The sequence below is a fragment of the Hemitrygon akajei genome, chromosome 26 (assembly GCF_048418815.1).
Source record: "Hemitrygon akajei chromosome 26, sHemAka1.3, whole genome shotgun sequence".
NCBI classification, from domain to species: Eukaryota; Metazoa; Chordata; class Chondrichthyes; order Myliobatiformes; family Dasyatidae; genus Hemitrygon; species Hemitrygon akajei.
Window position 1 is genome coordinate 4,448,767 of NC_133149.1, and position 15,390 is coordinate 4,464,156.

Consider the following 15,390-nt stretch of genomic DNA (forward strand, 5'->3'; position numbering starts at 1 on the left):
TGATACAATCTGAAAATATTATTCTACACAGACTATCACACAGAATGATATAATCTGAAATTATCACTCTCCACAGACAGTCACACAAACAGAACGATACAGTCTGAAATTATCACTCTCCAGAGACAGTCACACAAACAGAACGATACAATCTCAAATTATCACTCTTTAATAACAGTCACACAAACAGAACAATACAGTCTGAAATTATCACTCTCCACAGGCAGTCACACAAACAGAATGATACAATCTGAAATTATCACTCTCCACAGACAGTCACACAAACAGAGCGATTCAATCTGAAATTATCACTCTCTAACGACAGTCGCACAAACAGAATGATACAATCTGAAATTATAACTCTCCAACGACAGTCGCACAAACAGAACGATACAGTCTGAAATTATCACTCTCCACAGACAGTCATACAAACAGAACGATACAATCTCAAATTATCACTCCACAGACAGTCACACAAACAGAATGATACACTGAAATTATCACTCTCTAACATTCGCACAAACAGAAGGATACAATCTGAAATTGTTATGCTCCACAGACAGTCACAGAAACAGAACGATACAATCTCAAATTATCACTCTCCACAGACAGTCACACAAACAGAGTGATTCAATTCTAAATTATCACTCTCTAACGACAGTCGCACAAACAGAACGATACAACCTGAAATTATCACTGTTTAATGACAGTCACACAAACAGAACGATACAATCTGAAATTATCACACTCCACAGGCAGTCGCACAAACAGAACGATACAATCTCAAATTATCACTCTCCACAGAAAGTCACACAAACAGAACGACACAATCTGAAAATATCACTCTCTAACGACAGTCGCACAAACAGAACGATACAATCTCAAATTATCACTCTTTAATGACAGTCACACAAACAGAACAATACAGTCTGAAATTATCACTCTCCACAGGCAGTAACACAAACAGAATGATACAATCTGAAATTATCACTCTAACGACAGTCGAACAAACAGAATGATAAAACCTGAAATTATCACTCTCCACAGAAAGTCACACAAACAGAATGATAAAAACTGAAATTATCACTATCCACATACAGTCACACAAACAGAACGATACAATCTGAAATTATCACTCTCCACAGACAGTCACACAAACAGAATGATACAATCTGAAATTATCACTGTCTAACGACAGTCGCACAAACACAATGATACAATCTGAAATTATCACTCTCTAATGACAGTCACACAAACAGAACAATACAGTCTGAAATTTTCACTCTCCACAGGCAGTCACACAAACAGAACGATACAATCTGAAATTATCACTCTCCACAGAAAGTCACACAAACAGAACGACACAATCTGAAAATATCACTCTAACGACAGTCGCACAAACAGAATGATACAATCTCAAATTATCACTCTTTAATGACAGTCACACAAACAGAACGATACAATCTCAAATTATCACTCTTTAATGACAGTCACACAAACAGAACAATACAGTCTGAAATAATCACTCTCCACAGGCAGTCACACAAACAGAATTATACAATCTGAAATTATCACTGTCTAACGACAGTCGCACAAACAGAATGATACAGTCTGAAATTATCACTCTCTAACGACAGTCGCACAAACAAAACGATACAATCTCAAATTATCACTCTTTAATGACAGTCACACAAACAGAACAATACAGTCTGAAATTATCACTCTCCACAGGCAGTCACACAAACAGAATGATACAATCTGAAATTATCACTCTCTAACGACAGTCGCACAAACAGAACGATACAATCAGAAATTATCTCTCCCCACAGACAGTCACACAAACAGAACGATACAACCTGAAATTATCACTCTTTAATGACAGTCACACAAACAGAACAATACAGTCTGAAATTATCACTCTCCACAGGCAGTCACACAAACAGTATGATACAATCTGAAATTATCACTCTCTAACGACAGTCGAACAAACAGAATGATAAAACCTGAAATTATCACTCTCCACAGAAAGTCACACAAACAGAATGATAAAAACTGAAATTATCACTCTCCACATACAGTCACACAAACAGAACGATACAGTCTGAAATTATCACTCTCCAGAGACAGTCACACAAACAGAACGATACAATCTCAAATTATCACTCTTTAATGACAGTCACACAAACAGAACAATACAGTCTGAAATTATCACTCTCCGCAGGCAGTCACACAAACAGAATGATACAATCTGAAATTATCACTCTCCACAGAAAGTCACACAAACAGAACGACACAATCTGAAAATATCACTCTCTAACGACAGTCGCACAAACAGAACGATACAATCTCAAATTATCACTCTTTAATGACAGTCACACAAACAGAACAATACAGTCTGAAATTATTACTCTCCACAGGCAGTCACACAAACAGAATGATACAATCTGAAATTATCACTCTAACGACAGTCGAACAAACAGAATGATAAAACCTGAAATTATCAATCTCCACAGAAAGTCACACAAACAGAATGATAAAAACTGAAATTATCACTATCCACATACAGTCACACAAACAGAACGATACAATCTGAAATTATCACTCTCCACAGACAGTCACACAAACAGAATGATACAATCTGAAATTATCACTGTCTAACGACAGTCGCACAAACACAATGATACAATCTGAAATTATCACTCTCTAATGACAGTCACACAAACAGAACAATACAGTCTGAAATTATCACTCTCCACAGGCAGTCACACAAACAGAACGATACAATCTGAAATTATCACTCTCCACAGACAGTTACACAAAGAAAATGATACAATCTGAAAATATTATTCTACACAGACTATCACACAGAATGATATAATCTGAAATTATCACTCTCCACAGACAGTCACACAAACAGAACGATACAGTCTGAAATTATCACTCTCCAGAGACAGTCACACAAACAGAACGATACAATCTCAAATTATCACTCTTTAATAACAGTCACACAAACAGAACAATACAGTCTGAAATTATCACTCTCCACAGGCAGTCACACAAACAGAATGATACAATCTGAAATTATCACTCTAACGACAGTCGAACAAACAGAATGATAAAACCTGAAATTATCACTGTTTAATGACAGTCACACAAACAGAACGATACAATCTGAAATTATCACACTCCACAGGCAGTCACACAAACAGAATGATACAATCTGAAATTATCACTCTCCACAGACAGTCACACAAACAGAGCGATTCAATCTGAAATTATCACTCTCTAACGACAGTCGCACAAACAGAATGATACAATCTGAAATTATAACTCTCCAACGACAGTCGCACAAACAGAACGATACAGTCTGAAATTATCACTCTCCACAGACAGTCATACAAACAGAACGATACAATCTCAAATTATCACTCCACAGACAGTCACACAAACAGAATGATACACTGAAATTATCACTCTCTAACATTCGCACAAACAGAAGGATACAATCTGAAATTGTTATGCTCCACAGACAGTCACAGAAACAGAACGATACAATCTCAAATTATCACTCTCCACAGACAGTCACACAAACAGAGTGATTCAATTCTAAATTATCACTCTCTAACGACAGTCGCACAAACAGAACGATACAACCTGAAATTATCACTGTTTAATGACAGTCACACAAACAGAACGATACAATCTGAAATTATCACACTCCACAGGCAGTCGCACAAACAGAACGATACAATCTCAAATTATCACTCTCCACAGAAAGTCACACAAACAGAACGACACAATCTGAAAATATCACTCTCTAACGACAGTCGCACAAACAGAACGATACAATCTCAAATTATCACTCTTTAATGACAGTCACACAAACAGAACAATACAGTCTGAAATTATCACTCTCCACAGGCAGTAACACAAACAGAATGATACAATCTGAAATTATCACTCTAACGACAGTCGAACAAACAGAATGATAAAACCTGAAATTATCACTCTCCACAGAAAGTCACACAAACAGAATGATAAAAACTGAAATTATCACTATCCACATACAGTCACACAAACAGAACGATACAATCTGAAATTATCACTCTCCACAGACAGTCACACAAACAGAATGATACAATCTGAAATTATCACTGTCTAACGACAGTCGCACAAACACAATGATACAATCTGAAATTATCACTCTCTAATGACAGTCACACAAACAGAACAATACAGTCTGAAATTTTCACTCTCCACAGGCAGTCACACAAACAGAACGATACAATCTGAAATTATCACTCTCCACAGAAAGTCACACAAACAGAACGACACAATCTGAAAATATCACTCTAACGACAGTCGCACAAACAGAACGATACAATCTGAAATTATCTCTCTCCACAGAAAGTCACACAAACAGAACGACACAATCTGAAAATATCACTCTCTAACGACAGTCGCACAAACAGAACGATACAATCTCAAATTATCACTCTTTAATGACAGTCACACAAACAGAACATTACAGTCTGAAATTATCACTCTCCACAGACAGTCACACAAACAGAATGATACAATCTGAAATTATCACTCTCCACAGACAGTCACACAAAGAGCGATTCAATCTGAAATTATCACTCTCTAACGACAGTCGCACAAACAGAATGATACAATCTAAAATTATAACTCTCCAACGACAGTCATACAAACAGAACGATACAATCTCAAATTATCACTCCACAGACAGTCACACAAACAGAATGATACAATCTGAAATTATCACTCTCTAACATTCGCACAAACAGAACGATACAATCTGAAATTGTTATGCTCCACAGACAGTCACAGAAACAGAACGATACAATCTCAAATTATCACTCTCCACAGAAAGTCACACAATCAGAACGACACAATCTGAAAATATCACTCTCTAACGACAGTCGCACAAACAGAACGATACAATCTCAAATTATCACTCTTTAATGACAGTCACACAAACAGAACAATACAGTCTGAAATTATCACTCTCCACAGGCAGTCACACAAACAGAATGATACAATCTGAAATTATCACTCTAACGACAGTCGAACAAACAGAATGATAAAACCTGAAATTATCACTCTCCACAGAAAGTCACACAAACAGAATGATAAAAACTGAAATTATCACTATCCACATACAGTCACACAAACAGAACGATACAATCTGAAATTATCACTCTCCACAGACAGTCACACAAACAGAATGATACAATCTGAAATTATCACTGTCTAACGACAGTCGCACAAACACAATGATACAATCTGAAATTATCACTCTCTAATGACAGTCACACAAACAGAACAATACAGTCTGAAATTATCACTCTCCACAGGCAGTCACACAAACAGAACGATACAATCTGAAATTATCACTCTCCACAGACAGTTACACAAAGAAAATGATACAATCTGAAAATATTATTCTACACAGACTATCACACAAACAGAATGATATAATCTGAAATTATCACTCTCCACAGACAGTCACAGAAACAGAACGATACAGTCTGAAATTATCACTCTCCAGAGACAGTCACACAAACAGAACGATACAATCTCAAATTATCACTCTTTAATGACAGTCACACAAACAGAACAATACAGTCTGAAATTATCACTCTCCACAGGCAGTCACACAAACAGAATGATACAATCTGAAATTATCACTCTAACGACAGTCGAACAAACAGAATGATAAAACCTGAAATTATCACTCTCCACATACAGTCACACAAACAGAACGATACAATCTGAAATTATCACTCTCCACAGACAGTCACACAAACAGAATGATACAATCTGAAATTATCACTGTCTAACGACAGTCGCACAAACACAATGATACAATCTGAAATTATCACTCTCTAATGACAGTCACACAAACAGAACAATACAGTCTGAAATTATCACTCTCCACAGGCAGTCACACAAACAGAACGATACAGTCTGAAATTATCACTCTCCACAGGCAGTCACACAAACAGAATGATACAATCTCAAATTATCACTCTTTAATGACAGTCACACAAACAGAACAATACAGTCTGAAATTATCACTCTCCACAGGCAGTCACACAAACAGAATGATACAATCTGAAATTATCACTCTAACGACAGTCGAACAAACAGAATGATAAAACCTGAAATTATCACTCTCCACAGAAAGTCACACAAACAGAATGATAAAAACTGAAATTATCACTATCCACATACAGTCACACAAACAGAACGATACAATCTGAAATTATCACTCTCCACAGACAGTCACACAAACAGAATGATACAATCTGAAATTATCACTGTCTAACGACAGTCGCACAAACACAATGATACAATCTGAAATTATCACTCTCTAATGACAGTCACACAAACAGAACAATACAGTCTGAAATTTTCACTCTCCACAGGCAGTCACACAAACAGAACGATACAATCTGAAATTATCACACTCCACAGAAAGTCACACAAACAGAACGACACAATCTGAAAATATCACTCTAACGACAGTCGCACAAACAGAACGATACAATCTGAAATTATCTCTCTCCACAGAAAGTCACACAAACAGAACGACACAATCTGAAAATATCACTCTCTAACGACAGTCGCACAAACAGAACGATACAATCTCAAATTATCACTCTTTAATGACAGTCACACAAACAGAACATTACAGTCTGAAATTATCACTCTCCACAGACAGTCACACAAACAGAATGATACAATCTGAAATTATCACTCTCCACAGACAGTCACACAAACAGAACGACACAATCTGAAAATATCACTCTCTAACGACAGTCGCACAAACAGAACGATGCAATCTCAAATTATAACTCTCCAACGACAGTCGCACAAACAGAACGATACAGTCTGAAATTATCACTCTCTAACGACAGTCGCACAAACAGAACGATACAATCTGAAATTATCTCTCCCCACAGACAGTCACACAAACAGAGTGATTCAATCTGAAATTATCACTCTCTAACGACAGTCGCACAAGCAGAACGATACAATCTGAAATTATCACTCTCCACAGACAGTCACACAAACAGTGATTCAATTCTAAATTATCACTCTCTAACGACAGTCGCACAAACAGAACGATAGAATCACAAATTATCACTCTCCACAGACACACACAAACAGAACGATACAACCTGAAATTATCACTGTTTAATGACAGTCACACAAACAGAACGATACAATCTGAAATTATCACACTCCACAGGCAGTCACACAAACAGAATGATACAATCTGAAATTATGACTCTCCACAGACAGTCACACAAACAGAGCGATTCAATCTGAAATTATCACTCTCTAACGACAGTCGCACAAACAGAATGATACAATCTGAAATTATAACTCTCCAACGACAGTCGCACAAACAGAACGATACAGTCTGAAATTATCACTCTCCACAGACAGTCATACAAACAGAACGATACAATCTCAAATTATCACTCTCCACAGACAGTCACACAAACAGAATGATACAATCTGAAATTATCACTCTCTAACATTCGCACAAACAGAACGATACAATCTGAAATTGTTATGCTCCACAGACAGTCACAGAAACAGAACGATACAGTCTGAAATTATCACTCTCCACAGACAGTCATACAAACAGTACAATACAATCTGAAATTATCACTCTCCAGAGACAGTCACACTAACAGAAAGATACAATCTGAAATTATCACTCTCCACAGACAGTCACAGAAACAGAACGATACAGTCTGAAATTATCACTCTCCAGAGACAGTCACACAAACAGAACGATACAATCTCAAATTATCACTCTTTAATGACAGTCACACAAACAGAACAATACAGTCTGAAATTATCACTCTCCGCAGGCAGTCACACAAACAGAATGATACAATCTGAAATTATCACTCTCCACAGAAAGTCACACAAACAGAACGACACAATCTGAAAATATCACTCTCTAACGACAGTCGCACAAACAGAACGATACAATCTCAAATTATCACTCTTTAATGACAGTCACACAAACAGAACAATACAGTCTGAAATTATCACTCTCCACAGGCAGTCACACAAACAGAATGATACAATCTGAAATTATAACTCTCCAACGACAGTCGCACAAACAGAACGATACAGTCTGAAATTATCACTCTCCACAGACAGTCATACAAACAGAACGATACAATCTCAAATTATCACTCCACAGACAGTCACACAAACAGAATGATACACTGAAATTATCACTCTCTAACATTCGCACAAACAGAACGATACAATCTGAAATTGTTATGCTCCACAGACAGTCACAGAAACAGAACGATACAATCTCAAATTATCACTATCCACATACAGTCACACAAACAGAACGATACAATCTGAAATTATCACTCTCCACAGACAGTCACACAAACAGAATGATACAATCTGAAATTATCACTGTCTAACGACAGTCGCACAAACACAATGATACAATCTGAAATTATCACTCTCTAATGACAGTCACACAAACAGAACAATACAGTCTGAAATTTTCACTCTCCACAGGCAGTCACACAAACAGAACGATACAATCTGAAATTATCACACTCCACAGAAAGTCACACAAACAGAACGACACAATCTGAAAATATCACTCTAACGACAGTCGCACAAACAGAACGATACAATCTGAAATTATCTCTCTCCACAGAAAGTCACACAAACAGAACGACACAATCTGAAAATATCACTCTCTAACGACAGTCGCACAAACAGAACGATACAATCTCAAATTATCACTCTTTAATGACAGTCACACAAACAGAACATTACAGTCTGAAATTATCACTCTCCACAGACAGTCACACAAACAGAATGATACAATCTGAAATTATCACTCTCCACAGACAGTCACACAAACAGAACGACACAATCTGAAAATATCACTCTCTAACGACAGTCGCACAAACAGAACGATGCAATCTCAAATTATAACTCTCCAACGACAGTCGCACAAACAGAACGATACAGTCTGAAATTATCACTCTCTAACGACAGTCGCACAAACAGAACGATACAATCTGAAATTATCTCTCCCCACAGACAGTCACACAAACAGAGTGATTCAATCTGAAATTATCACTCTCTAACGACAGTCGCACAAGCAGAACGATACAATCTGAAATTATCACTCTCCACAGACAGTCACACAAACAGAGCGATTCAATCTGAAATTATCACTCTCTAACGACAGTCGCACAAACAGAATGATACAATCTGAAATTATAACTCTCCAACGACAGTCGCACAAACAGAACGATACAGTCTGAAATTATCACTCTCCACAGACAGTCATACAAACAGAACGATACAATCTCAAATTATCACTCTCCACAGACAGTCACACAAACAGAATGATACAATCTGAAATTATCACTCTCTAACATTCGCACAAACAGAACGATACAATCTGAAATTGTTATGCTCCACAGACAGTCACAGAAACAGAACGATACAGTCTGAAATTATCACTCTCCACAGACAGTCATACAAACAGTACAATACAATCTGAAATTATCACTCTCCAGAGACAGTCACACTAACAGAAAGATACAATCTGAAATTATCACTCTCCACAGACAGTCACAGAAACAGAACGATACAGTCTGAAATTATCACTCTCCAGAGACAGTCACACAAACAGAACGATACAATCTCAAATTATCACTCTTTAATGACAGTCACACAAACAGAACAATACAGTCTGAAATTATCACTCTCCGCAGGCAGTCACACAAACAGAATGATACAATCTGAAATTATCACTCTCCACAGAAAGTCACACAAACAGAACGACACAATCTGAAAATATCACTCTCTAACGACAGTCGCACAAACAGAACGATACAATCTCAAATTATCACTCTTTAATGACAGTCACACAAACAGAACAATACAGTCTGAAATTATCACTCTCCACAGGCAGTCACACAAACAGAATGATACAATCTGAAATTATCACTCTAACGACAGTCGAACAAACAGAATGATAAAACCTGAAATTATCACTCTCCACAGAAAGTCACACAAACAGAATGATAAAAACTGAAATTATCACTATCCACATACAGTCGCACAAACAGAATGATACAATCTGAAATTATAACTCTCCAACGACAGTCGCACAAACAGAACGATACAGTCTGAAATTATCACTCTCCACAGACAGTCATACAAACAGAACGATACAATCTCAAATTATCACTCCACAGACAGTCACACAAACAGAATGATACACTGAAATTATCACTCTCTAACATTCGCACAAACAGAACGATACAATCTGAAATTGTTATGCTCCACAGACAGTCACAGAAACAGAACGATACAATCTCAAATTATCACTCTCCACAGACAGTCACACAAACAGAGTGATTCAATTCTAAATTATCACTCTCTAACGACAGTCGCACAAACAGAACGATACAACCTGAAATTATCACTGTTTAATTACAGTCACACAAACAGAACGATACAATCTGAAATTATCACACTCCACAGGCAGTCGCACAAACAGAACGATACAATCTCAAATTATCACTCTCCACAGAAAGTCACACAAACAGAACGACACAATCTGAAAATATCACTCTCTAACGACAGTCGCACAAACAGAACGATACAATCTCAAATTATCACTCTTTAATGACAGTCACACAAACAGAACAATACAGTCTGAAATTATCACTCTCCACAGGCAGTCACACAAACAGAATGATACAATCTGAAATTATCACTCTAACGACAGTCGAACAAACAGAATGATAAAACCTGAAATTATCACTCTCCACAGAAAGTCACACAAACAGAATGATAAAAACTGAAATTATCACTATCCACATACAGTCACACAAACAGAACGATACAATCTGAAATTATCACTCTCCACAGACAGTCACACAAACAGAATGATACAATCTGAAATTATCACTGTCTAACGACAGTCGCACAAACACAATGATACAATCTGAAATTATCACTCTCTAATGACAGTCACACAAACAGAACAATACAGTCTGAAATTTTCACTCTCCACAGGCAGTCACACAAACAGAACGATACAATCTGAAATTATCACTCTCCACAGAAAGTCACACAAACAGAACGACACAATCTGAAAATATCACTCTAACGACAGTCGCACAAACAGAACGATACAATCTGAAATTATCTCTCTCCACAGAAAGTCACACAAACAGAACGACACAATCTGAAAATATCACTCTCTAACGACAGTCGCACAAACAGAACGATACAATCTCAAATTATCACTCTTTAATGACAGTCACACAAACAGAACATTACAGTCTGAAATTATCACTCTCCACAGACAGTCACACAAACAGAATGATACAATCTGAAATTATCACTCTCCACAGACAGTCACACAAAGAGCGATTCAATCTGAAATTATCACTCTCTAACGACAGTCGCACAAACAGAATGATACAATCTAAAATTATAACTCTCCAACGACAGTCGCACAAACAGAACGATACAGTCTGAAATTATCACTCTCCACAGACAGTCACAGAAACAGAACGATACAATCTCAAATTATCACTCTCCACAGACAGTCACACAAACAGAGTGATTCAATTCTAAATTATCACTCTCTAACGACAGTCGCACAAACAGAACGATACAACCTGAAATTATCACTGTTTAATGACAGTCACACAAACAGAACGATACAATCTGAAATTATCACACTCCACAGGCAGTCGCACAAACAGAACGATACAATCTCAAATTATCACTCTTTAATGACAGTCACACAAACAGAACAATACAGTCTGAAATTATCACTCTCCACAGACAGTCACACAAACAGAACGATACAATCTCAAATTATCACTCTTTAATGACAGTCACACAAACAGAACAATACAGTCTGAAATAATCACTCTCCACAGGCAGTCACACAGAATTATACAATCTGAAATTATCACTCTCTAACGACAGTCGCACAAACAAAACGATACAATCTCAAATTATCACTCTTTAATGACAGTCACACAAACAGTACGATACAATCTGAAATTATCACTCTTTAATGACAGTCACACAAACAGAACGACACAATCTGAAAATATCACTCTCTAACGACAGTCGCACAAACAGAACGATACAATCTCAAATTATCACTCTTTAATGACAGTCACACAAACAGAACAATACAGTCTGAAATTATCACTCTCCACAGGCAGTCACACAAACAGAATGATACAATCTGAAATTATCACTCTCTAACGACAGTCGCACAAACAGAACGATACAATCAGAAATTATCTCTCCCCACAGACAGTCACACAAACAGAACGATACAACCTGAAATTATCACTCTTTAATGACAGTCACACAAACAGAACAATACAGTCTGAAATTATCACTCTCCACAGGCAGTCACACAAACAGAATGATACAATCTGAAATTATCACTCTCCACAGAAAGTCACACAAACAGAACGACACAATCTGAAAATATCACTCTCTAACGACAGTCGCACAAACAGAACGATACAATCTCAAATTATCACTCTTTAATGACAGTCACACAAACAGAACAATACAGTCTGAAATTATCACTCTCCACAGGCAGTCACACAAACAGAATGATACAATCTGAAATTATCACTCTCCACACACAGTCACACAAACAGAGTGATTCAATCTGAAATTATCACTCTCTAACGACAGTCGCACAAGCAGAACGATACAATCTCAAATTATCACTCTCCACAGACAGTCACACAAACAGAGTGATTCAATTCTAAATTATCACTCTCTAACGACAGTCGCACAAACAGAACGATAGAATCACAAATTATCACTCTCCACAGACAGTCACACAAACAGAACGATACAACCTGAAATTATCACTGTTTAATGACAGTCACACAAACAGAACGATACAATCTGAAATTATCACACTCCACAGGCAGTCACACAAACAGAATGATACAATCTGAAAATATCACTCTCCACAGACAGTCACACAAACAGAGCGATTCAATCTGAAATTATCACTCTCTAACGACAGTCGCACAAACAGAATGATACAATCTGAAATTATAACTCTCCAACGACAGTCGCACAAACAGAACGATACAGTCTGAAATTATCACTCTCCACAGACAGTCATACAAACAGAACGATACAATCTCAAATTATCACTCCACAGACAGTCACACAAACAGAATGATACACTGAAATTATCACTCTCTAACATTCGCACAAACAGAACGATACAATCTGAAATTGTTATGCTCCACAGACAGTCACAGAAACAGAACGATACAATCTCAAATTATCACTCTCCACAGACAGTCACACAAACAGAGTGATTCAATTCTAAATTATCACTCTCTAACGACAGTCGCACAAACAGAACGATACAACCTGAAATTATCACTGTTTAATGACAGTCACACAAACAGAACGATACAATCTGAAATTATCACACTCCACAGGCAGTCGCACAAACAGAACGATACAATCTCAAATTATCACTCTCCACAGAAAGTCACACAAACAGAACGACACAATCTGAAAATATCACTCTCTAACGACAGTCGCACAAACAGAACGATACAATCTCAAATTATCACTCTTTAATGACAGTCACACAAACAGAACAATACAGTCTGAAATTATCACTCTCCACAGGCAGTCACACAAACAGAATGATACAATCTGAAATTATCACTCTAACGACAGTCGAACAAACAGAATGATAAAACCTGAAATTATCACTCTCCACAGAAAGTCACACAAACAGAATGATAAAAACTGAAATTATCACTATCCACATACAGTCACACAAACAGAACGATACAATCTGAAATTATCACTCTCCACAGACAGTCACACAAACAGAATGATACAATCTGAAATTATCACTGTCTAACGACAGTCGCACAAACACAATGATACAATCTGAAATTATCACTCTCTAATGACAGTCACACAAACAGAACAATACAGTCTGAAATTTTCACTCTCCACAGGCAGTCACACAAACAGAACGATACAATCTGAAATTATCACTCTCCACAGAAAGTCACACAAACATAACGACACAATCTGAAAATATCACTCTAACGACAGTCGCACAAACAGAACGATACAATCTGAAATTATCTCTCTCCACAGAAAGTCACACAAACAGAACGACACAATCTGAAAATATCACTCTCTAACGACAGTCGCACAAACAGAACGATACAATCTCAAATTATCACTCTTTAATGACAGTCACACAAACAGAACATTACAGTCTGAAATTATCACTCTCCACAGACAGTCACACAAACAGAATGATACAATCTGAAATTATCACTCTCCACAGACAGTCACACAAAGAGCGATTCAATCTGAAATTATCACTCTCTAACGACAGTCGCACAAACAGAATGATACAATCTAAAATTATAACTCTCCAACGACAGTCGCACAAACAGAACGATACAGTCTGAAATTATCACTCTCCACAGACAGTCATACAAACAGAACGATACAATCTCAAATTATCACTCCACAGACAGTCACACAAACAGAATGATACAATCTGAAATTATCACTCTCTAACATTCGCACAAACAGAACGATACAATCTGAAATTGTTATGCTCCACAGACAGTCACAGAAACAGAACGATACAATCTCAAATTATCACTCTCCACAGAAAGTCACACAATCAGAACGACACAATCTGAAAATATCACTCTCTAACGACAGTCGCACAAACAGAACGATACAATCTCAAATTATCACTCTTTAATGACAGTCACACAAACAGAACAATACAGTCTGAAATTATCACTCTCCACAGGCAGTCACACAAACAGAATGATACAATCTGAAATTATCACTCTAACGACAGTCGAACAAACAGAATAATACAGTCTGAAATTTTCACTCTCCACAGGCAGTCACACAAACAGAACGATACAATCTGAAATTATCACTCTCCACTGAAAGTCACACAAACAGAACGACACAATCTGAAAATATCACTCTAACGACAGTCGCACAAACAGAACGATACAATCTGAAATTATCTCTCTCCACAGAAAGTCACACAAACAGAACGACACAATCTGAAAATATCACTCTCTAACGACAGTCGCACAAACAGAACGATACAATATCAAATTATCACTCTTTAATGACAGTCACACAAACAGAACATTACAGTCTGAAATTATCACTCTCCACAGACAGTCACACAAACAGAATGATACAATCTGAAATTATCACTCTCCACAGACAGTCACACAAAGAGCGATTCAATCTGAAATT